The sequence below is a fragment of the Schistocerca cancellata genome, chromosome 10 (assembly GCF_023864275.1).
Source record: "Schistocerca cancellata isolate TAMUIC-IGC-003103 chromosome 10, iqSchCanc2.1, whole genome shotgun sequence".
Classification (NCBI taxonomy): Eukaryota; Metazoa; Arthropoda; class Insecta; order Orthoptera; family Acrididae; genus Schistocerca; species Schistocerca cancellata.
In genome coordinates this window covers 158,184,521-158,211,658 of record NC_064635.1, presented here as the reverse complement: position 1 = coordinate 158,211,658, position 27,138 = coordinate 158,184,521, and the positions used below count along the sequence as shown (strand labels likewise).

Below are 27,138 nucleotides of genomic sequence, written 5' to 3'. Positions count from 1 at the left end.
ATGTATTTCAGTTGAGGCTTGTTTGTTCACATCTTTATCCTATTATGTGTAACTATGAAGGTGAAGAGAACCATGTACACAAATTATTTACCTTATTAACACCACTTGGATTTCCACATCACCGTAGAGGTACCAAAAATGATTTGTTACTCTATATTTTACATGGTGAGTTCCCAAGTAGGCCTATAAACCATGATAAGCACACACTCAAGAAAATATGTGTTTTGAAGATACAAGAAAATACCATGTATCTGCAAAATGCATCACCAAATATGAATAAGAAAGGACAAAGTTAAATATTTTCAGGTATCTATGTAAGAAGCTCTGCAAGTGTTATGGCTACACTGAAAATCAAATACAAAGAAATTAGCATTAACAAGCTTGGTGTCCCTCTACAGCAAGCACTAAAACATCTGAGACAGGGATGAAAAGGATTCAACGAACTTTAATGGAAGAGAAATAGACATCTATAAAAATCCAAACAACAATGCGAACAGGGTCGTAAAAGGAACTTCAGAAAGAATTCCACATGCAGCAAGTGTTTTTTCTTGTGAGCACTCCACGTGGGCATGGTCTAAGTGAAGCCTGGCATGTAAACAAAGACTTAAAGTACAAACAGAAAATTCAAGAATATACGTAGCTTTTTGCTGGAGCTACAAGCTCAGTAAAGGAGCATTTCATGGAACACATCCAGCACATTAATGATTTAAAAAACTATACTGTGCAAAGAAATGCCAGATAGTATAAGCTGTCCAAGAAAAGAACGAGACCAATCCCACTGTCAACAATGGAAGAAATGGTAATCAATATCCCCACAACAACCTTCACTGTGGAGGAGCTGCAGCACATGAAAGGAGGAACTGCATTCCATGGTCAGTGGACAAGTGAAAAGAAATGTAATTTGAATTAGCGTCAATACTGACAATGCTGAAAAGAGGAAAGTGTTTGGCATCAGGGCTATACACATCACCAAACAGGCAGGTAAATGTGTTTCTGAAGGAGCTAGAACTGCTTTCACACAGGACTATCAGTGAATTCTCTTGCATAATGGCAGCAGGTGACCTAAACATGAACTCATTGAAAGACAACTGTTACACTGAAACAGCCCTACAAGATGCAGGGAAATTACAGAGACACAGATCATGTAATTATCAATTTACCACTTTACAGTCTAGTTACAGGTCTTAAATAGAGCCACTGCAGATCGTTATGGGGTATTTACTGAATTACCAGACAAGACAAAAAGGCCACACAACAGCTTTAATGAATTGTGACAAATCCAGCAAGCCTAGGCAAACTATAAAGATATCGTGGACACTCAGTAAACTAGAAACATCTTAAACTAACATCATAACCAATTAATTATGTGAAAGTCTACTGTCACAAGATGCACAAAAAGTACTCCTCACAAGACAATGTTTATTCATTATTTGACTCAGTAAAAATAAAATACAGTTTAAATACAATCTACTGAGGGACTATACAATGTGTCTGATCAACTATTTAAATGCTGTCTGCAGTGGCTATCACAGCCTACAGCTCTTCTTAGCTGTGGAAGAAGGAATATTCACATTACGTTCAAGAGGACAATGTTAAGTGATACTAGTACACAAAGATGGCAGTCAGGAAGATACAGAAAATTACAGACCAGTAACTATTACACCAACATTATCTGAAACAACAGAATGTAACTGGAGCCAGTAGTTAATTTTATAGGAGAAATATGCCCAGCATGGGTTTAGGAATTTTAGATTTACCAGAACAACAGCAGCTGTCTGTTTAGTTTTTGCAACTAAGGCACTAGGTTAAAAGAAGTTTGTGGCATATTTCTTGAATATTCAGAGGCCTTTGTGTGTGCCACAACATTACTACTAGATATTCTCCCTGACTGTGTAATGGGGAAAGGGGCTGGTATAAAATTATCCATGGAAAATTAAGAAGTGTGGAAAGAAAAGTGAACAGCACTTTTGCAAGTATCTGTTCAAATTTTTAATTTATTTAAACAGTGGAAATTCTAGGTCACAATATAAACATTATCATGGAAAGGATACATTGGTACTCACTGTGAAGACAAACTATTGATAACCAGACAGACATGATGGAAAGACTGATGTATCAGCCTTCAGCCAAAACCTTCTTCAGGAAAGACACACAAGTCCCTATTACACAATGTGCCTAAACCGTAGACCTGTGCACCAGTGCCCCAAGTGTGCATTTCTGTAACATTTCTGTAACTACAGGCAGGGTCATGAAGACCCATTACACCATCCACGTAGGATATACCTGGCGTGAATGCATAGTAAACAATGGTAACGCATGAAACATGTACAGAACTGTCTGATCTCTTGAAGTTGTTCGTTATACTGCACGAAACAAAGGTGGACTGTGTGATATATTGGAAAGTCATCTGTTTGAGTTATTCATAAGAAAATGAATATCAGTATTTATTAAGTAACTATTATTCTCTTATGTAGGTTACTACTGTTCTGAATTAAAGACTCAACAGTTAGTTTTATATTATGACACTCAGTTGCACAGGTATATGTATTTATACAACATTTTGCACATGGAGTACCCATCTGCGTTTGGAGCTATTGCCCTGGTAGTGACAGTAAATCTTCGGATTAGGGCAGAACGACGACAAAAATAAAAAGCCAGACGTCATCGAGTTCGATCCTGGCTAAAAAGAAGGAACAAAGGCAGGGGATTATATTCACTACTTATGAATGAACTGAGGGTCGAAAATCCACATGAATTTCGGGGCTTCGTGAGGATGGACATGGCCTGTTTCGAGAAGCTGCTGTCTATAACAGAAGATGGAATTAGCAAGTGCGACAGTCACGAGGAAGGCTGTCTCACATTCTCGAAAATAAGAATTAAACCATATGTTTATACTTTTTGTGATTATACCAAACTAAATCACTAATAAAATACCGGTAAATGCCCTGTTACATTGCAGGCTGGATTTAACATTACGTTTACTGGCGACTGGGGAATCTTAAGACTCTGGCTTTTAGCCACACAATAGCACAGCACACTATTTCAAAAGTTGTTGTGGATATACCCACTGCAGATTGCAACACTTTACAGAACCAGTACTTAAAGGTGTACTTGTGCTATTCTTCCACGTTTGGACTATGTATGTGTGGGTTCTACTCAGGTTCGCAGTCATCTGTCACACTAGGTGAAACTGCAATGACTTTCTCCCTTTCACTGCCAGTTACTTTTTAATGGCATACTGAAATAAAGGACGCGATGCAATCAAATCAAATATGAGCTTTCATTAGATAAGGTATTACGATACAAATCGCAAAATCACCATATAACATTACACGCATACTACTCTGAAAGAAATGATTTTCTACTACCTTATTAGGATACAGTGGGTCATACATACACCTTTCCTCACTGTATGCCTGATTTAGGACACTTAATGCCTCTTTGCTCCATTTCATATCTAAAATACAAAGCTATTAGTAGAAAAAAAATCCTTTCACAAACAGCTAGTATGAGAGAGTCTACTGCCAAAAATTCAGAGGTAGCAATCACGTGTACACACGTCTGCTTTAGTGAATGAGTGTACATTTCTCTTCTCAGATGAATGCTTTGACTGAAAGCTTATATATAATAGTCTTTTCATCGTGTGCCTGGAAATCAGTTTGTCATCTTTATAGTGAATAGCAATCTATCCTATCCATAGTACGTTTGTATTTTTTTCATTCCGCGTTTTACACATCTGGTTCTGTAGGACGAAAAGGAAGAGCAAATCTCCAAGTCATAGAGTGAGTCAGTACATCAAATTGACATCTGGAAATTAATGATGGACAATTAAAATATACACCAATTCTATCTAAGCAACATTCTGCTTGTGTTTAATTGTAACACAAGAATCAGTTAAATCATTTTTCAGGAATATCCCAAGAATGTGTGCGAGTACCTTACCTAGTGCTTTTCTTTTTTACATGCAAATGATGTGCCTCAAAGTAGGTGGAAATGCTTCACTTCTTGTAATTACAGTTTAACAGTCTACTTACAAACAAAACATTCTCAAAATATGAAACTGGGAACACTCACTTCAATAATATTTTTCTTTTATAAAATATTAACATATCCACATGTAAGCAAATACATGCTACCAAAACAATTTGAAAAATGTTGCACATGTTGAGCTAAAAAATTCCTGGGTGTGGTTATGGGTATGTACTCTAGATGGGACAACAATGAATAACATCTGCCGTGAATTGAGTTCAACAACATTTCTGATGACAAAAAGTCACTACAGCATGCACATGGACACTACTAACAGCGTACCATGGGCTACTTAATTCACAACTATTTTATGGTATTGTGGCCTGTAGAAGTTCTGCAAATACACACATACAAACGTAAGTAAAGTTAAAAAAGAAAGCTGTAGATATACTACAACATGACTTCTTAAATATTCTTACAGACATAGATTTATGGAACTAAACGTTAAGGTTAAAGGGCACTTTCAGTGTCAGCAGCTCCCACATTGCGTGCAGATGTTGGCAAATTGTGAATGTTGGTCACAGCCAAACAGGTGATTATATTCAAGAGCCAATGAGAATCACTGAATCTAACGGTTTCCTTCAGTGGAACACACAAATTAATTACATTTCTTTTTGATATGCAGAGCACCAGAGTAATTTTTGCTCATCTGGTTATTAGGAATTGCAAAATTGGTTAATGTTTCATGTACTTTGTTAAGAAGTATAATGACTTTTCTGGAGACTAGAAATCTACTCTGTAGGAATCAGCATGGGTTTCGAAAAAGACGGTCATGTGAAACCCAGCTCGCGCTATTCGTCCACGAGACTCAGAGGGCCATAGACACGGGTTCACAGGTAGATGCCGTGTTTCTTGACTTCCGCAAGGCGTTCGATACAGTTCCCCACAGTCATTTATTGAACAAAGTAAGAGCATATGGACTATCAGACCAATTGTGTGATTGGATTGAGGAGTTCCTAGATAACAGGACGCAGCATGTTATTCTCAATGGAGAGAAGTCTTCCGAAGTAAGAGTAATTTCAGGTGTGCCGCAGGGGAGTGTCATAGGACCGTTGCTGTTCACAATATACATAAATGACCTGGTGGATGACATCGGAAGTTCACTGAGGCTTTTTGCAGATGATGCTGTGGTGTATCGAGAGGTTGTAACAATGGAAAATTGTACTGAAATGCAGGAGGATCTGCAGCGAATTGACGCATGGTGCAGGGAATGGCAACTGAATCTCAATGTAGACAAGTGTAATGTGCTGCGGATACACAGAAAGATAGATCCTTTACCATTTAGCTACAAAATAGCAGGTCAGCAACTGGAAGCAGTTAATACCATAAATTATCTGGGAGTACGCATTAGGAGTGATTTAAAATGGAATTCTCATATAATGTTGATTGTCGGTAAGGCAGATGCCAGACTGAGATTCATTGGAAGAATCCTAAGGAAATGCAATCCGAAAACAAAGGAAGTAGGTTACAGTACGCTTGTTCGCCCACTGCTTGAATACTGCTCAGCAGTGTGGGATCCGTACCAGATAGGGTTGATACAAGACAGAGAGAAGATCCAACGGAGAGCAGCGCGCTTCGTTACAGGATCATTTAGTAATCGCGAAAGCGTTACGGAGATGATAGATAAACTCCAGTGGAAGACTCTGCAGGAGAGACGCTCAGTAGCTCGGTACGGGCTTTTGTCAAAGTTTCGAGAACATACCTTCACCGAAGAGTCAAGCAGTATATTGCTCCCTCCTACGTATATCTCGCGAAGAGACCATGAGGATAAAATCAGAGAGATTAGAGCCCACACAGAGGTATACCGACAATCCTTCTTTCCACGAACAATACGAGACTGGAATGGAGGGGAGAACCGATAGAGGTACTGAAGGTACCCTCCGCCACACACCGTCAGGTGGCTTGCGGAGTGTGGATGTAGATGGATGTAGATGTAGAAGAAAGTGCTGACAGACTGACCAGTACCATCACCCGAGGCCTATGTTACGTTTGAACATAACACTTTGGTTGAGTTACCGAGAGCCAACACATCAGCAAGAAAATTTGTGAGTTCTAATGGCTTGACATGTAGTGCAGCTGGAGAGGAGTTCATCATTGAATACCGTATTTACTCGAATCTAAGCCGCACTTTTTTTCCGGTTTCTGTAATCCAAAAAACCGCCTGCGGCTTAGAATCGAATGCAAAGTAAGTGGAAGTTCTGAAAAATGTTGGTAGGAGCCGCCACAACTAACTTCTGCCTTCGAATATGTGTAGCGCTACACGAGCATGCTTTGCAGGCATAAAGATAAATACTGGCGCCAAAATCTCTGCGTCAGTAAAAAAATTAAAAAAGGTGGAAGACTAGCTTTTTTCTCCGTCCCGAGTGTCGACCACTGCATTTTCGTACATCATCCGACGAAGTAAATACAAATTTCATATTGTTCATCTTCGAATGTAGCAGCTTTTCAATGTACTACAAAAGTCCGACTGGCAAGACTGTTTGCGATGTTTGTATGGCCAATTCTATGTTCTGAATTTTTTCCTACCTGTGAGAAGAGATGGTTGCTAATGGGAACTTTTGTGAATCACATGCAGTATTGTCTTCACCATAAGAATAATACGAATATAAACATTTTGCCATATATTCTTTCGTGTTTGCTGCCATCTCATTTAAATCCTGCCTGGCTAATAAACTACGAAACTCAAGTGAGACAACAGCAAACGCGGAAGTATACACATATCATATCATGTTTATATTCGTATTATTCTTATGCCTAATAGGGATACAGTCAGAAATGAAGCATGGCAATTGACTAGATTTTTGAATCTAAGATGACTAATTTCTGTGCAGAAAGTAATGTACTAAAGAGGTGTCTGCAAAGATTTTCAAGCGGAGAAAACTTTTCACTAAACTCTCGTTCAGAACATCATCTATCATACGCAGCCTATTATTTGGTTCTTTTTGATCATTATCAAAGAAAGCAGCAGTGTAAGTAACAACAAAAGCAGTCTCTTGCCATTGTTTCGATAATTAGACGATTCCTCTTTTTTTTTTGCCGCGAACGATGACAGGTCGTAAACACTCATTATCAGAATGCGACAAACAATGCATGACAGTACAGTAATGCATTTTCAGCTTAAGAGTGATGTAAACACCTATAACAAAGAACGGCACTTATCAGATCAAAGAAAAATAAATTAATTCAAACCAGACGAACCACGTGAAAAAGGAAGGGTACCCGTATAAATATGGACGGAGTGACTGACACATAGCAATGGCTACCTGGTACAGCTTAATTGCTAAGCTTACGACTCAAACCAAACTACTGTAGCTGTATTGGCATTTATTCAATCTAAATTGTGTCTCATATTACAAAGGACCAACTTTGTTCCGATTTGGAGGTGTGGCCTAAAACTTTTCTCACCTCTTGAATTTCGAGTCTCAAACTTCAGGTGCGGCTTAGATTCGGGAAAATGTTTTCCTTGATTTTGAGTCTCATTTTTCAGGTGCGGCGTAGATTCGAGTGCGGCGTAGATTCGAGTAAATACGGTAATGTACTGCCACTTCTTATTTCTGACAACTTACTCCAACTCTGATGTAATGGAACAAAAACCAGCTAAATATACTGACAAACTATTAAATATAGGTATGAGCATTCAGGTTAGCTTCTGACAAGTGACTCCTGATTCATCAGATTCAGTTCTCATTGCTTGTCAAGATAGTTGTTACTAACATCATTACACAATGCTAAGGCCACCAACAACCTAAGTGCAATTTTACTAAAGAATAAACAGTATGATCACTGCACTTAAAGGAAACCAATATTTATGTAAAAACTAAGTGTGCTGCATTATTAAACACATACTTATGATTTTAACACAAGGGAAAATTGTAATCCTGCTGAAGCAAATCTGCTAAAATTGACCGACAGAATCCATAAACGCAACATGCTACCTACACAGTAATCTGCCATAGTACATAAAGATGAAACAAAATATGGCTGTTTTCAAAGAAAATCTTTAATCCAGTGTGTAACAGTACCTGGCAGCTAAATGTTATGCAACATACAGATAATCACTTCTTTTATTTATATATTCATGTAACTGTAATTCTGAACTACATTTAGTCATGATGTGTCAAGTACCATTATTTGCAAGACAAAAATTATAATACTAATCGTGCACAAAAATCAAGGTCATATTGATTTAATTCTTACCTTATGTGTTCAGGATTAACATCCTTTGTCAGTACTTCCCTTCCACATTGCGCACTAGAGAAGGTGGCAAAAATCCCTCATGACGTAGAGATTCAGCCATATCCTCTCTGCTTCAGTGTGGGTGGAGCATCCAAAATCCTTTTTACACCAACAGATGCCACATTTTACCTGCAACATTACACTTGTTAGTTCAACTGCCATCACATCAGTAACTACCAGTAACTATACCTTATCTTTCACTTTTTATATAATTCCATCATCCTGGAGGACAGGATATGGCTGAAGCAAATTACGGACTGTAATTTTTGATATGTGTAACATGTGGAAAAGATAGGATTAATATGTTTGGGTGATTATTCTGTGCCACTTGGATTTGGAGGATGTATTTTGGCCACCCTGTGTATCCTCACATACTGCACAATCATCAGCAGAAAGCATTTTAAGAATGATCAGACTCTTTTTAGTACATGTTTTATCTCACGATGTTTTGATAAAACTAGCAACCTCTAATCAGTTGTAGTCTTTAAAAAAAATATTATTTCAAGACTGAGCAATTTACTGAACTCTGAGCCGGCCGAAGTGGCCATGCGGTTAAAGGTGCTGCAGTCTGGAACCGCAAGACCGCTACGGTCGCAGGTTCGAATCCTGCCTCGGGCATGGATGTTTGTGATGTCCTTAGGTTAGATAGGTTTAACTAGTTCTAAGTTCTAGGGGACTAATGACCTCAGCAGTTGAGTCCCATAGTGCTCAGAGCCATTTGAACCATTTGAACTGAACTCTGATGTCTCCCATCCATTAACTCATTCATGTTAATGATGATTATAGGCTTTTCATAGGACACAAGAAACATTGTACATGATACATTAATGTAACATCACCATGCAGTGTAGGTAAGAAATTATTAATGAAGTACATAGAGGTAATGCATACTAAATTTATGAATCCCACTGGTATCTCAGACAGATCAGTCTCAAACACTGTCTCACTGTGGTGGAGCGGAATTGGAGGTATGAATCTACAAAGGAGAAGCAGCAACTACTCGTCCAGTTAAACAGCCATACATCAAATAAGGCTAATATAGGTATTGTCAGTGACCAGCTTTGAGTTGACAGTCCCACCACCCTCAATACAGGTTTACAATAGTGCAGCAGAATGATAAAACTGCCCCTCTGTTTCTTGGGTTCCAAGCTCTCAGGTGTAAATGCACACACACCAACAATAATGGTCATGTATCAAATGGGCCCAGTAAGCTGCAACATCAGCAGTATAATCACATCTGCCAGTTACTGACTAGCCTGTCACAACTGTCTCCTTTTGTATCTCGTGTCCCACTTCTGAAATATGGGTTGCTTGTTAAAATAGTCTTTCACATTTACACATCCTGAGTCCCAATGTCTGAATTATCAGTGCCTAACTTGAAATGTCACTTTCTAGTTCAGTTATTTTACTGAAATAGTAGGGGTACTGTGAGATGAGCAACTATCAATGATGCATTGAACACAATTATACTCTACCCGTGGAACACCGGTGCCCATGGATTTAAGTTGGACGCGGGATAAAGGTCCACAGGATGTGGACCTGTCTCGCTGAGGGCACTGAAAAGACATAAAAGTTGCTGATATTAATTTGAGACAGTTTATCAACAGAAAATTCTATTTGGCAGTTGACACACTATAATTATATTTGAAGACCAGCAGAGCATCAAGTGTGAGTACTAGGCGGACAAGAAGAGATTTAATTATATCAAACATGAGTATACCGTACCTCACAAAAATTGGTGCCTCCAGATTCAGGGAGTATTTTTGTGTCTCTCTTGCACTGCAATTGAAATATCTGTGTTACATTAGGAAGTATCATTACAGTCAAAATGGTGAAATGAACATATTTTAACATACAATCAAGCAACTACTTACGCCTGTAATAGGGAAACAAAGATAGCAACGTCAACATAAATATAATAGCAATTCACACCATTGTCTCACATGCCATAGGATTTCAATAATTGGACAGATACAGGTAGTTATAAAAATAGATACATGGTCGATGCATGGATATAAACAAATACAACTTCCGATTGTATGCAGACATTTCCTGCACCATTCATTATGCTGATAAGATAGCTGTAATCATTTCTGAGCATGCAGCTGTGTCATTAATTCTTGGACGTGAATAAGGAATACTTCAACAGATAAGCATGGATTCAACTACTACATTTGATAAAGGGAAGCTAACCACCATCTAACAATTCCTTTTACCCAAAATCAGCTGATTTTGGTCTACACAAGCAATTCCATGATTTGGAAAAATATCTATGCTGAGGGTCACACAAAATTGGACACAAACGAACCATTACATACATGGGATCATTCCTTATTAACACCCTCAACTGTGCAGACCACAATAGGAACAAAACTAAATTAAGAGTGGGCAGACAGCATCACTCTAGGCTCAGTACGTGGCACATTGACCAACACAAATAGAAAGTTACACAAATCCACAGTGTCTATTCCTTCAGACACGTTCAAAAGAACACACACCACACAGTCATAACTGATTTGCCTCAATGGGCAATAGATCCACCACATTCAGTGTCCTATCTCATTCATCATCAAAAAGGAGTGAGCATGGAGGAAATGAACAGGGACTGTAGACAGGTGGCACAAGGTAGGAAGAGGCGTGCCAAGATAGCTGCAATAAACATTGTGTCTGGGTGGCACTGTGGTTCCCAACTTCGAATCCCAGGCCAGCACTCACTCTTATTCACTCATCGCCATTGATGCTGCGCAGAGTCGTGATGCAGCATATGTTGGTATTCCTTTCCCTCCCTTTCTCCCCTCTCCTTCAATTTACATAATGAACACAAAAGACACTGAATGACTCCATAAAATGAAGTTTGCCGATATAAGCATGAGGATTAAAAGCACAAACAGTCACAAAACAGGCTATTTGTTCAGGGAAAAAGTTTACCTTAATACTGCAATTCAAAACAAATGAAGATCAGCTGAGGGCTGTTTTGTACTCATAAAAACCACTATTGTACTATTTTGGTCCCATTTTCTACAAAAGCAGCTTATGGACACGGCATTGGAAAAGTGAAAGCCATTTATGCATACATTAATACTGCAAATAACACTTAATTCATGAAGTGTGCCCATTGCACATTTCATAAACTTAGATATTTTCAAATGGTGTGAAAGCAGTGATGCTGCAAATCTGACGTGAGTGATGTATAATTTTCTTCTTTGCCTGGTAAAGTGGTGGTGATCCATTTTTTGAATATTCTGTGCTTCCCTTCTACTTTTATTTTCCATAATGTAGGTACATGCTAAAGGAGGAATACCAGAAATTCTTTTTCCTAGTTTTACACAAGAGTAGGTTTTCATCCAAACATGATTCTAACTGCCTTTGTTTTGCAGTTTGAATGTGCTCATAGCTGCTTTCAAGTTTCACAAAAGTGACCCCATATTAAAGATGAGAATGAAAGTAGGAACTGTATGCATTCTTTACCATTTTCTCACTACATCAGTATTTTAGTACGCCGACCTGGCAACCACAATGTTTGTTTACACTGCATACATTTACTCCACACTGTACTATGGCAATCTTCTGAGATGGTGCACCTAAGGATGAAAAAAAAATATATAAAAAAATTTTTGAAGTATGCTGTGAAATAGGTCAAGTATGGAAAAAAAAAATCATGAAGGGATGTATTTCATGCAGCATTAGCTTTTCTTCCTTGTGGTATTGGAAGGCACATTACAAACAATACATTTTATCACTACTAATCTGTTAAATTATAAAGTAAATCAGCTTTGATTATGTGAATGTTTAGCATTCTTTACATTTTCACATCAATATTAACCTTAGTACAAAACCAGGCTCTTCAACAAACGTGACAGCAACACAGGCTGTGTATGAACAATGGTCCGTCTGCCAGATATTTACGTATTTTTTGGGAAGAGAGGAAAAGAAAGACAACTGGAAAGACTTTCAGGAGAGGAATGAACAATGTTTAACCCTTCTATGGCCATCGCCCTCAATTACAGTGTACACTGCTTCCAACAAAGTGTGCTGTCATTGTGGTAAGGTGAGGTTTCCTTTGACAATGAGTGCTCATGTTATATCTCTCATACAGTTATTCAGTTGAAGACTGTTCAAAAGAGGCTCACCAGATTTTGGGAATGGTTGAAGAGGCAGCATAATCTGATTGTATGAAGAAAGAGAAGCAGATCTGGATGTAAATGAGCAGTACCATACAGCTATTTGAACGACAGTAAGCATCACTGGAGAGGAAACTCAAGATATGTTGGGAAATTTAAAAATAAAATACTTTCTTCAGTTGTACCTAATGAAATTCGTGTATTTGTTGTGTTGTCGATCTTTACTGGCTATCAAATTATGCAGTGAAAGAAATTATTGGTCTGAGGATGATGACCTTTGTGTTCAAACAGTGAAAGATTCTTTGATTCAGAAAAGGCATCTTTAACTGAAACCTGAATTACATTTCAATATGGGAAACACCCTATAAAGCAATTTATCAGACTCATGTCCACACACTTTGGATGCAAACTATGTGTGTTACATCATCTTACTATATACTGGGAAGAACCAGAATGAAGACAATGAGGATCTACCACTGAGTTCCAAAGTACTTTTGGATATGTTGTCCATTGTCACTAATTATTAGTCATGACCTCATCCAACAGTAGGAACTAAGCTTCTGTGCATGTGCAACCTTAAGAGAAAGCAGAACAATAATGTCAACCTTATCACCAGATAATGAAAAAGAAAGGTGGGGATGGGAGGTTTGGAGTTCAGATGTGATAGAGAGAACAAAATCTTTGTCACAAAATGGAATGATAAGGAGTATGTTGTACTAGCAACTGATTGACCCTGTACCCCCACGGTCAAAGTCTAACATTGGAATTCATCCCAGAAACAGAAGCTCAGTATTCCACAACACCATGCACTGAACACACAAGAATATCATGAAGGTGGCATTCTTCATTGATGTCTAAGAGAAATATACAATTGCAATACATGGTTAATAGTGATACTGGTTCCTTTTTGTTTTTACAACAATTGTAGATATGACAGTTACAAATGCACAACTGGCTTCCAAGAGGTGCAATGAAGGAACTTCTCCCAGTGAAAGGGTTCAGAAAACAAATTGCCAGAACATATCAAATGTCAACTAATGTAACAACTATGAATCCTGCGTCATGTCCCAGCACAATGCAACCAGAAACTGTGTTTCAGAGAAATGAGAAAAGCGAAGATTATGTCAGTCTGAGAATTGTAGAGGAAAGCCTAGAACATATTGTGGTGAGTGGAATGTTACGCTCCCTACCAAATGCTTTCCAAACATAGTATTTGGCCATAATTAAATTTTCATTTTGGAAAGATGATGGGTTAAATCTTTTATAAACGTGAGTTATTGTAAAATAGACAATAATAGTGAAATGTTATCAGTTTATTATCATCAATTTCGTTATACTACCAATTTTCCTACAAAGCAGTGTAAGGTGAAAACTGGCAAGTGCTCAGCATTCTCAAATGAAAATGGCCCAATTTTTTTTCTTTTATGCCCTAAGTAAATTAAATTTACTCATATTTACATAAATTGAGCCATCAGGATACTGTTATCCAGAAATTAAGAATACATGTCAATTAATAATAAATTGAATGCTAATGGGTTAATACCATTTATTGTTGTTTAATTGTCCATTGGAAGTTTCTACTGTTTTAGCGGATGATAACTGGTGTTTTCCATAATAACACAATTCTCTTATGAACCACATAAATTTTGAAACCCGTGTTCCTATACAACACTATTCCCTGCATGATAACTGGATTTCCAGGATGCAAGTATTAGCCTAAAGTGATATTCAGATTACCCCACTGAAGTTTTCGTTGCCAGACACTGCTTTCATCCTGCCATTACCTTCTAAATCCTGTCGAATGTGTTTTATGGCATCACCTTTTTGATTGAGCCAAAGTGAAGATCTTCCTTCATGTTTTGTCTTTCCTGAAAACTAGCTCTAGCTACTATAACACCAGAATCTATCCATCAAAACCAGCCTTTCTAGCCTTGCACTTTCTGTACCAGTGTTACTGTACTGAAACATGTGCCACCTTTCCCCTCAGAAAACAAGCAATATTCATAAAATTCCAACCAGCACAATGAACAATGTACTGCTGGAAATCATCCAAATAAGTGACAGTACTTCATTAGTATCTTTCCGAAGACAGATACCACTTATTGACCACAGCATTCCATTGCCTGTACTTCTGCAAAGTTTCTCAGTACAATTTGTAGTGGAACACCACATGCTTTGGGTGACTCAGTCTGTTGTTTCAATACTATTTCACCCCTTCTGTCATTATCTTTAAGCCTGTGAAAAAATTCATATCTACCTCTCGAACGAAATAGCAATACTAAACAACGCAAATCACTGCTCTCTTTGAAGACACTTCCACGCAATTATAACACAACGAAATGCTGGTTACTGTGTAGCACTAAAATTGCAAAATTGTGCCAGAAACAGCACAAATTAGGCACAGTATTGCCACACGAATACTCTGAAGGACAGGTGTGGGTTCGAATGTCATTACTTCATCCAATGTTACCCAAACAGCGCTTCGAGCAGAAACAACACTGTGCCAATACTGTGAGCTTAGAATCACAGTCAAGTCAGCTACCCCAAAGTCTCCCCTCTGATTTTCAGAACCTAAGGGAAGATGAGGGGATGAGAGAACTGACCTACACCACACCACCCAAGTGGCACCCTAGCTGATATCTAGTACATCAACAAGCCAACAAAAGTGAATAAAAACCATTTTAAATTCATTTAAACATGGGTGTACCATACATCATAAATATCGGGTCATCTGTATGCCTAATTGTATGCTCAGCTTTGAAAACTAACACATTGAGAAATATCAGAAAGGAATTTTACACTTAAACAACAAATGTATACCCACATTAACTGAGCATGTAAAACAAACAGGTAAGTAGCTTTGTACAGCCAACTTCAATAGTTTTCAGTGCCCTTCACACATGGCAATGCACCAATTACAAATCCTCTTCTGAAAGACAGTCCCATCTACTGGAATATCCAACATCAAACCTACCACAAGATTATAAAAATGTAAACACTTATGCACACTGGTACTACACAAAGCTACAATTTTCTAAATATACACCAACAGACTAATCACAAAGATAATTCTGTTACATATGTTGTACCAATCTTCATTTTTGCATACCACTTATGAAAGTAAATCATCAGGAGCTAAAGCTAAAATCTGTGTCTTTGAGCAAAGAAGCTAGTGTTGAATATTTCCTGCCTTTTTATCAAAACACCCTAACCAGCACTTGACATTTCTCTTAATGTAATATTGTTGTTACATAGATAAAGTAGACCACTAGGAGATGCCAACTGCCCAGAATCCAGTGAACAATGCCTTCCTCACAGTACAGAACTTTAGTGAAGTACCAAAATACCAGGAGGTCGTAACTGGCAATTTAACAGTGAGGCAATGAAGCACTTGTTTTGGAACTGAAGAGTTCTGACTGTATACTCCGCAGCTAAGAGCTCAGTTTCACAAGTGACTGAACAATACACAAACACTAAAGAATTACCTCCATAAGTAGAAACAGGTTTTCTTATCTGAGTATTCATATCACTCATTGTAGCCGTAGCAAAAAACCTGCCCATAATAACAAAGCTTTTCTTATTTCTCAATGTCAGTGTTTCATTAATAGTTATCTCATAATGAAAGTAACTTGATATTGCCACATAATATAATTAGCACTGCCAATCAGGCAAACATGAAACAAAGCATCAGAAATAAGCTTAATAAACCAGTCTATTACACAAACCATACCTGACTTCCACCAAGCTCTCAGCAGTAAATCCTGGATGTACTGCTTCCAGCCTGCTCTGCAGAATAGATGTCCTGGTCTGCACACTGCAAAAAAAAAAAAAAAAAAAAAAAAAAAAAATTAAAAAATGTTAACTGTCAAAGCAGCTTTTTTCAGTGCAGCAATGGAAAGAGAAAATTTATAATAAAAACTGACAAATCAGTTTAAGGATATCCCAGTTTAAGAAGTGGTACCATGCAGCTGCGGTTCTCAAGATTTAGTGAGCAATTTAAAAAAAGAACATACAATACTTTAGAAATTACAGTGAAATTTGCCTCTTCAAACTTACAAATGTTAATACACAGAGGAGTTGTGACTGCAAATATCACTAATTGTAACTATGACAGCAGGATTATCAGGAAAATGAAGTTTATATCCTGACAAGTTACATGCATTAAACTGAAGTGTCACACATATACATGAAAGTTCTGCTGGCAAGTCAGAAATATCTCATTACATATTAAAGCTTTATTCAATTAAATATCAAGTCTACACCCCCCACCCCCAGCAAGTTGCCTTCCCAGCACTCAAAATGCTCAAAACAATAGTGTGGAATGTACCTTACAAGAGGAACCACCTAATATCCACAATACAATTCAAATTATCACAAATCCAAGACAAACACTACCAACATGCATGCCTCATTGATTTTTCCCTGTCAGTGGATTCCCTTTACTCTTGTAACTGCATTTACTGTCATCCACTTAACTGCCTTGTTGCAAGTGCAGCTTATGCACTTGTATCATTGCCATTTATGCCATTACCACCCTGTCATGCATATGAAATTATATGCCAACATACATAATGTCACTGTTTATGAAATATTCAACAGCTCCACCATGTTTTATTCATACATGAACATTAAATGAGACAGCAGACAATCTGAACATTTCACATACAGAATGTGTGTTAGTAGTTGATGGACATGGAAATGTGGACGTCAAAAACTACAGACCAACTGCACTTCACTTCAGGCATATACATGAACGATATGTGGTATTATGGAAAATGAAATTCCTGATGGTTAAATTTCGCTACACCATGTTCGGATGAAAAGGAAAAAATATTGTCTTCTTTCAAGGAACAATCCTTCCCCCAAAATTTATTTTCAAGCGAACCTGGGCACATAAAGTACGATTTAAGCTCAAGGTAAATGCTTAAACCTGACATACCTGGCATAATTAAGCTCTGGAATATAGAAAAATTAATTATTTTTATGCATCACATGGATTGGAGAATACTTTTCAAAGCTCCAACTTCATACACAACACGAACAACTCACGGTAAAATACTGTGATCAACTGAGAAGCAGGGATGCAGTTTTCCATCACGGACAGAATCTATGAATGCACTATCCACAAAATCAATGCTTTCGTTTTGCATTTTATCCACTAAGTCAATGCAGATTGTGAATTAGTTCACCAGATCCACAATGTACATTGATCTCTATATGAAAAACACTAATATTCTGCTCTAACAATAGTCACACTCAGATTCACTACACTGAGGTTCAACAGCACAACCAATACTGCAATAATATTCTACAGAAAGACAACACACAAAACATGGAAAACAGTAATTAACAGATGGAGAACGGAAGCAGACAAATATAAATTCACCATTTCATAGCACACACACACTCCCAAAGCAAAAATAGGACACTGTACCTTCATTCTCCATACATACCACAAGTGACTCCATTTGAGCTGACAGACCAACACAGATTTGGGTTGGCTTGGTGGCAGAGTAATTTAGATTTTGACACAGAGTGTAAAAATCTGAAATGAAAAAAATTCTATTACTTCCTGAAGTAACTTAAGTGGTAACAGTTCCTATGTATGTTACACTAAAATAATATTCCACTATTAACATCCAGTAACTTAATGTTCTCCAGACACAAACTGCCGCAACACAGTGATCCCTCATTTTGGTAGCTGCAGCATCTTGATGTCAGCCTGTTTCATCAAATATGTTACAGCACAATATTCTGGGGCAAGATGCTAACATCTCACATGCCAGATTGTACCAAGGACATAAGAAATGAACATCCTTGCTAAAGGCTGATTTAAGGAAGTACTGCCCAATACCAGTTTACAGTATGAAAAGATCTATACTTTCCCAGTACAATAAAAAAAATTGTGATGTTCAAATACTACACACTACGAAATATTCCTATCAACTGTGTGGCAAACAAAAAAATACTGCTGAATATCCTACTGTTTCTATACACTACTCATCAGACTCATAGCATCTTAATATTACAGTTATATATGCACCAGTAATGACAGAAGTTGTGACTCATTCCACATACAAGCCTGTCACTTACACAAATGACACTACAAATGAATATCATTACAGGTAATATCAGTAATTCCACTGTTTGGATCTGGAATATTAACTCAAGCAACCTCCTGATTACAGCCAAGACATCGGACTAGGTGACATTGTCTCCACTAAAAGAGGAAAAGGAGCAAAATAGGTCAAGTGATAATGCATCCAGCCTAATCTAGAACTCTGGTTTCAGTACACTGTGTCACAACAACATCCTCAAAAACAAAAAAGGTAAAGAATGCTTTCACTGGTGGTAGGAGAACAGCGTAATGACGACAAATGTAGCAAACATTTCAAATCAATCTATGAGCTATCAAATGTCACAAAGAAGACACCCCCCCCCCCCACCTCTTTTTTCACAAGACAAATGATATCGTAAACACAAACAAAATACATCTGGCCATCTATAAGAAACTACAGATACTTGGAGGAGCAAACAAAAGGCACTTCAAAGACTATACCATTGAACCACGTCATTTACTAGATAAGACAGTTAAGTGGACTGTTCTGCTTCTGCATGTAGACGTCACATGCCACATTATATTACACATCAAATCAGGGGTCCAGTACTGTTGGTTGGACTCAAGAACAGGTAACTGTTTATTTGCTACACGTTTAAAGCGAAACCTAAGGTAAGCATAAATGAGTACTTAAACAATCATTAACTTAAAACTTGTATAGAATATGTAGCATAAGCATATTGTACCGCACAAAGATCTCCAGCCATTCTGGTAAATTACAGCATGGACAGTCATTGCGTGGAGAAAAAGAAAAGAAGAACATTAATTTTCAGTGAGACTTCGAACAATATATTTTAAATAATAATTCTTACTTCATTTTACAAAATTCAAAGAGATTAAAGAACTGTATCAGTTACGACATTTCCTTAAGTAGGTGGCAATTAATCTACAGCTATAGCCATATATTTTTACATTAAATCTAGTAACACTACGTAGAGCAGTTTCTTCTCATTTGTTCCGAAATGCTTTCAAATGCTTTCATTTTACTGGGTATCATATGTATTTGGTTTCATTTTTTCCTCCATGGATTATAAACGATAATATTTTCAAATTTTTCCTGGCTAACGTGAACTTTGTCAAAGTTGTCGGTATGGTTACAGCAGAAAACTGAAGCAAGCTATATTACATGGAAGAAAATGCCTCCTCTTTGCATAATTATCTACCGATTACACTGTATGAATAATTTGGTAACGAAATTCTATCTGGTATGAAGAAAGGATAGAGTGGCATAGCCAAGTAAATAGGCCTATGTAACATTTGTAGCATATCTACAGCAGAAGTAGACGTTCTAAGCTTAAACATTAAATTTATGTAGAATAATGTAGCCTTACACCTGTTTCCGGTGGCTCGAGTTAGGATGAAAACCATATTACAGATTCAACATGGCGAACATGTGGAAAGACAGTAAACGTAAAATGGCTCCAGCTATTCATATTAAACTGCATACAAAACGGAAACCATTTTCTCGATCTTTATTTCACTGGGTAACACTTCTATTCCGCATCGTGGTTTAAACTCTTTCGGTCCTGAACACATGTAAGTAGTAGTGCTAGAATTCTACCACTATCCTAAATCGGAAATAAACCACGTTTATACCTATGCCGCTTTACAGCTAAAGTACTGTGCACAAAATGCAGGCGTCTCTTTAGGGAAACACACTACTACAACTGACGCTACAGAAAATACCAGATGCATACTACTTAAATCCACTAGCAATGCGTTCTGCATCACTGAACAGACTCTGCCATCTAAACTATTTACAAAATACTATTTGCAAACGCTCACCATCAGCCATTACAAATGCGTTATTCGGTTATCAAACAGGAACTACAGCTGATACAGCAAGAATTGAACTGCGCTCCTTTCCTCGTCTGAGGTAAGTGACTCATCTTTGCTTCAGCTGTGCCAACATATACGACTCTCCTATGCCATGTTTCATGGTGTAATCGATTACATGCTGGATTATTTTGCACCAACAGTAGGTAATGAGCATCATAAACAAATTCGACAACAGAGCAAAAAATAGCTGATGACAGGAAATTCACAGAACATGAAATTATGCTTTAAAGACATAAATCCCAAAAATATCCGTAGCGGTAACGGAATAATAGTGAAGTATTTTGTCGATTGTTCAACCTGTTTTCGAAATATAGTATAATTATCAACATTTCCTAAAAAAAATGTATGTAACGGAAACAATACCAATAGTAAAGCCATTTACATAACGAACAGTGTACGAAAGATAATATTATGGCCCGATTAAATTTTATGTACCGCAGCCACGACGTAGTGTGATTAGGCCTATGTTGTCAGCGACCCTTGCTTGCAGGGAAATATTAGGCATTTGTGTTAATTTTTCGTATACCCGCAAACGATTTCTTATAAGATGTTTCGTTGACGACGATAATTAATTTACTGAGATGACGATGGTTTGCCCAATGAGCTATTTGTAAACAAAAGCGAGAGTGCTGATAGATATGACAAAACAAAATTGTGCATTTTCTTTTCTCGAAAGGTCAACAACGACCAACACGGGTGTAATTGACAGAGAAGCACCATAGAGGCCACTGACAAAGTTCTTAAATACAATCTGGGGCGAGTGTCATACGATAGCGTGAGAAGGAAGTTTATCTGAAATCGGTCACGTGACAACCCTCACGCTGTGGAGAGAGATCTTTGTCCAGACCACCGAATTCGCGAAAATGTTGCTAAGAAATGAGGTTGCTTTGATAATCGCAATGTATAAGTTCTCTGGCATGAAGTACGATATAATTAACAGTTAACTGTGTAGTTTTTCTAATAAGAATTAACTGACACATATACAAGACCTCTTAAAATTTTGATGATCTGCGTTTTATTTCAGATTATAGTGCGAATAGGGATTTGTGGAAGGCACTGTACGGAATATATGGTTTCAATTTTACAATCAGGATGGATTTGTACAGACATTTGAGAGCTTTCCACGAAATCGACGTAAACTAAAAAGCAAATAATGAAATAAGTAACATGCCAGTATCTTACAATATGCTTACGTGCAGTGTTTCCCTCGATCGCCACTAGAAACGCATATGCCAGCTCCTCAAACACTACCAAATAAAATGTGATACAGTATTATATTGTAATGTTGGTTTTTTGTTTCAGATTTATATAATTTATAAATTTTATCAGCTCGTGTTTCCCACTCAATAAATAACATGCTTTTAGTTTTACATTTCTTACGGCACTTACTAAAAGGTATCAGATAGATTATATAATGGTAAGACAGAGATTTAGGAACCAGGTTCTAAATTGTAAGACATTTCCAGGGGCAGATGTGGACTCTGACCACAATCTATTGGTTATGACCTGTATATTAAAACTGAAGAAACTGCAAAAAGGTGGGAATTTCAGGAGATGGGACCTGGATAAACTGAAACAACCAGAGGTTGTACAGAGTTTCAGGGAGAGCATAAGGGAACAATTGACAGGAATGGGGGAAAGAAATACAGTAGAAGAAGAATGGGTAGCTTTGAGGGATGAAGTCGTGAAGGCAGCAGAGGACCAAGTAGGTAAAAAGACGAGGGCTAGTAGAAATCCTTGGGTTACAGAAGAAATATTGAATTTAATTGATGAAAGGAGAAAATATAAAAATGCAGTAAATGAAGCAGGCAAAAAGGAATAGAAACGTCTCAAAAATGAGATCGACAGGAAGTGCAAAATGGCTAAGCAGACATGGCTAGAGGACAAATGTAAGGATGTAGAGGCTTATCTCACTAGGGGGAAGATAGATACTGCCTACAGGAAAATTAAAGAGACTTTTGGAGATAAGAGAACCACTTGTATAAACATCAAGAGCTCAGATGGGAACCCAGTTCTAAGCAAAGAAGGGAAAGCAGAAAGGTGGAAGGAGTATATAGAGGGTCTATACAAGGGCGATGTACTTGAGGACAATATTATGGAAATGGAAGAGGATGTAGATGAAGATGAAATGGGAGATACGATACTGCGTGAAGAGTTTGACAGAGCACTGAAAGACGTAAGTCGAAACAAGGCCCCCGGAGTAGACAACATTCCATTGGAACTACTGACGGCCTTGGGAGAGCCAGTCCTGACAAAACTCTACCATCTGGTGAGCAAGATGTATGAAACAGGCGAAATACCCTCAGACTTCAAGAAGAATATAATAATTCCAATCCCAAAGAAAGCAGGTGTTGACAGATGTGAAAGTTACCGAACATTCAGTTTAATAAGCCATAGTTGCAAAATACTAACACGAATTCTTTACAGACGAATGGAAAAACTAGTAGAAGTCGATCTCGGGGAAGATCAGTTTGGATTCCGTAGAAATGTTGAAACACGTGAAGCAATACTGATCTTACGACTTATCTTAGAAGAAAGATTAAGGAAAGACAAACCTACGTTTCTAGGATTTGTAGACTTAGAGAAAGCTTTTGACAATGTTGACTGGAAAACTCTCTTTCAAATTCTAAAGGTGGCAGGGGTAAAATACAGGGAGCGAAAGGCTATTTACAATTTGTACAGATACCAGATGGCAGTTATAAGAGTCGAGGGACATGAAAGGGAAGCAGCGGAACATTATATGATAGCGGAACAAACACTGGTAGCAGTTACTTCTGTAAAATATCTGGGAGTATGCGTGCGGAACGATTTGAAGTGGAATGATCATATAAAATTAATTGTTGGTAAGGCGGGTACCAGGTTGAGATTCATTGGTAGAGTCCTTAGAAAATGTAGTCCATCAACAAAGGAGGTGGCTTACAAAACACTTGTTCGACCTATACTTGAGTATTGCTCATCAGTGTGGGATCCGTACCAGATCGGGTTAACGGAGGAGATAGAGAAGATCCAAAGAAGAGCGGCGCGTTTCGTCACAGGGTTATTTGGTAACCGTGATAGCGTTACGGAGATGTTTAGCAAACTCAAGTGGCAGACTCTGCAAGAGAGGCGCTCTGCATCGCGGTGTAGCTTGCTCGCCAGGTTTCGAGAGGGTGCGTTTCTGGATGAGGTATCGAATATATTGTTTCCCCCTACTTACACCTCCCGAGGAGATCACAAATGTAAAATTAGAGAGATTAGAGCGCGCACAGAGGCTTTCAGACAGTCGTTCTTCCCGCGAACCATACGCGACTGGAACAGGAAAGGGAGGTAATGACAGTGGCACGTAAAGTGCCCTCCGCCACACACCGTTGGGTGGCTTGCAGAGTATAAATGTAAATGTAAATGTAAATGTAAATGTAAAAGTGGTTGGGAAGGGAGTAAGACAGGGTTGTAGCCTCTCCCCGATGTTATTCAATCTGTATATTGAGCAAGCAGTAAAGGAAACAAAAGAAAATTTCGGAGTAGGTATTAAAATCCATGGAGAAGAAATAAAAACTTTGAGGTTCGCCGATGACATTGTAATTCTGTCAGAGACAGCAAAGGACTTGGAAGAACAGTTGAATGGAATGGACAGTGTCTTGAAAGGAGGATATAAGATGAACATCAACAAAAGCAAAACAAGGATAATGGAATGTAGTCGAATAAAGTCGGGTGATGCTGAGGGAATCAGATTAGGAAATGAGACACTTAAAGTAGTAAAGGAGTTTTGCTATTTGGGGAGCAAAATAACTGATGATGGTCGAAGTAGAGAGGATATAAAATGTAGACTGGAAATGGCAAGGAAAGCGTTTCTGAAGAAGAGAAATTTGTTAACATCGAGTATAGATTTATGTGTCAGGAAGTCATTTCTGAAAGTATTTGTACGGAGTGTAGCCATGTATGGAAGTGAAACATGGACGGTAAATAGTTTGGACAAGAAGAGAATAGAAGCTTTCGAAATGTGGTGCTACAGAAGAATGCTGAAGATTAGATGGGTAGATCACATAACTAATGAGGAAGTATTGAATAGGATTGGGGAGAAGAGAAGTTTGTGGCACAACTTGACCAGAAGAAGGGATCGGTTGGTAGGACATTTTCTGAGGCATCAAGGGATCACCAATTTAGTATTGGAGGGCAGAGTGGAGGGTAAAAATCGTAGGGGGAGACCAAGAGATGAATACACTAAGCAGATTCGGAAGGATGTAGGTTGCAGTAGGTACTGGGAGATGAAGAAGCTTGCACAGGATAGAGTAGCATGGAGAGCTGCATCAAACCAGTCTCAGGACTGAAGACCACAACAACAACAACAACGGCACTTTTAAATAATTGCACACAGAGTGGTGTTTTTTTTACATGCAGTACCAGAGAAGATTTAAAATGGTAGTGGATTGTGAACATGGAATGAATCTGAAAACACAAGACATGTAGTTTGATTCATTGGGACAAAAACGGAGAAATCTGCTCTGATCTTAGGTCTTCGAAGATGATATGCATAGGAAAAACTGACTGAACTGTTTCAGATATGAATATGCTGGGTATCCAGTACTTTTAGTGTACTGTCACAAAGCGGATCTAGGTCTTTTGTAATCAGATGCAGTAAATCAAGCTCACTAATGATTGTGTCTGTACCGAGTTTTTTAAAAGAATATTCACATTGTAAGGCTAATGTCCTCCCTTAATGTTAATTATTGGCATTACAAAAATTATAAGATTTGAGTAAGTCCTAGCAAGGCTGTAAAGTTCTAAAAATTTTTATGACCTACTGGCTGTGACATAACATCAGCTTGTTGCTCATTTGTGCTAACACACATTAACACAACTTCTTCACAAAAGCTTTCCCCCTCACAGGCCAAATATTTACATATATATGCTTAAGCTTGATGGAGCCGTGTGGTCTTGCAAAAGCTTGTTACGGGCATATTATCTTCATGCAGTACAACAGCTCTTTGACTGCCAGAAACACTATGTTACATAGTACTGTGCTGACAGCCTTCACTATTCGCCATACTTAAAGCTAAAAATTCTGATTCTGTTGTCGACAGGGACACTGTAGGCTGTTTCTTAGATGCCCAAGAAACTCTGCAACCCAAAACTTTGAAAAGATAACCACTTGTGGACTTCTATGTCCTCTGTGACCAGCCTAGTCAGAGTGAACATAACCAATTATGGTATCCGTACAGTTTTTATCCTTAGCACACAACAAGCTCATTTTATGGTTCACGTAATTTAATGCAGCACAAATTTTAAAACATTCCATAAACACAGACTAACTTACGTTTGGTACCTGGTCACAATACTTATTGCTACAAGAATATTTGGTATGGAATCTAATGTGACATACATCAATGATCCCATTAACTTTTTACATCAGTTCTCAATGTCTTCATTTTTTTTGGGTTTGCAGAAGAGCCAACACCGTGTTGCGAGTGGATTCTGAAATGCACGCGTTTTAGCTCATGCATTCTGGTGTGAGGAGGGAAGAGGTCTGGAACATGACAAGGAATGACAATTCAGAAAGCGGACGTAATTAGTTTGATACTTAACTTTAATCCATTAATGACGAAAGTCGCTCTTGACAGTACATGATTCACAATATTATCTGTTCAGAATACATTCTTGAAGTAATTATAGTAACTGAATATGGCGCCTTGCTAGGTCATAGCAAATGACGTAGCTGAAGGCTATGCTAACTATCGTCTCGGCAAATGAGAGTGTAATTTGTCAGTGAACCATCGCTAGCAAAGTCGGCTGTACAACTGGGGCGAGTGCTAGGGAGTCTCTCTAGACTAGACCTGCCGTGTGGCGGCGATCGGCCTGCAATCACATAGTGGCGACCCGCAGGTCCGACATATACTAACAGACCGCAGCCGATTTAAAGGCTACCACCTAGCAAGTGTGGTGTCTGGTGATGACACCACATTCCTCCCCCGCAAATCAGCGGATGGTTGTGGTATAAGGCCTCCACCCGCCGTGGGGAGTACCTCATGTTGACGTATGCGACGAGGTGGGGAAGCCTAACAACAGGAGAGGCTGTGCCGCCCGTACCCTGCCATTCGAACTGCGGGGAGCTAGGGAACGTCTGAAAACATACTCTAGGGTGCACGACAACATGCGGGGTATGCGCCCGTAGAGAGACAGGAGGAGCCGAAGGGTCGACCTCCAATGGGCCGGGGCATCCGACGGGCAAAGACGACATATGGTTCGGAGCGGGCGAGGGTTCCATGTTGGAGGACAACTGGATGCGGGGAGCAATCGGCGGCGCGTGATCCAGGGGGGCGCCTGGCGGCTGCAGCGACGCATCCACTGTGGGCATCCCTGGCGGGAGAACAGGTGGTGGCGATGGCGCTTTGCCATGGGGCAAAATGCAAGGTAGGGTAGATAACACTTGGGGCTGAGGCGAGCCAGTAGATGGGTCCCTGCGGCGCTGACCGTACGGCACCGTCGCTGAAAGCAGATGGCAAGCGGCAGATCCCGTGCGACGACAGAGGCGCAGCTGATTGAGATGCCGGCGCACCTCACCGGAGTCCCCAAAAACCAGATACATAGCACATCTGAGGCAGCAGAGAATGCGCCCTTTGAGCCCAACGTCGCCTGTGGCAATAGCAGGTGTCTGCCCGTGCACAGGAACCGGATGTTGCAGATGTAGCAAAGACATCAAGGTTCAATTATGGCGACCGTGGTGCAACTCAGCCGGCGAGTGACCATCTCGAGGCTGAGAGCGATGCGAGGCCGAAAAGAGCAATAACGCATCCTCCCGAGAACGTGACTCTTTCAGCT

At 38.8% G+C, this 27,138-nt stretch overlaps 2 long non-coding RNA genes across 2 annotated transcripts in view; both read right to left on the bottom strand.

Moving 5' to 3' along the window:
• The window catches only part of LOC126106732 (uncharacterized), a 71,811-nt gene extending 63,418 nt beyond the window's left edge, over positions 1-8,393 (bottom strand). Inside the window, exon 1 of the long non-coding RNA XR_007523390.1 lies at positions 8,227-8,393. This is a non-coding gene — a long non-coding RNA (uncharacterized LOC126106732). The remainder of the gene's footprint in view (positions 1-8,226) is intronic.
• A 7,710-nt stretch (positions 8,394-16,103) lies between these two features.
• On the bottom strand, positions 16,104-20,327 carry LOC126106733 (uncharacterized). Its single transcript, XR_007523391.1, has 3 exons — positions 20,290-20,327; positions 17,840-17,931; positions 16,104-16,200 (listed from the first exon to the last, which is right to left on the bottom strand). It is a non-coding gene; the product is annotated as an uncharacterized LOC126106733 (long non-coding RNA).
• Positions 20,328-27,138: the final 6,811 nt, after the last annotated feature.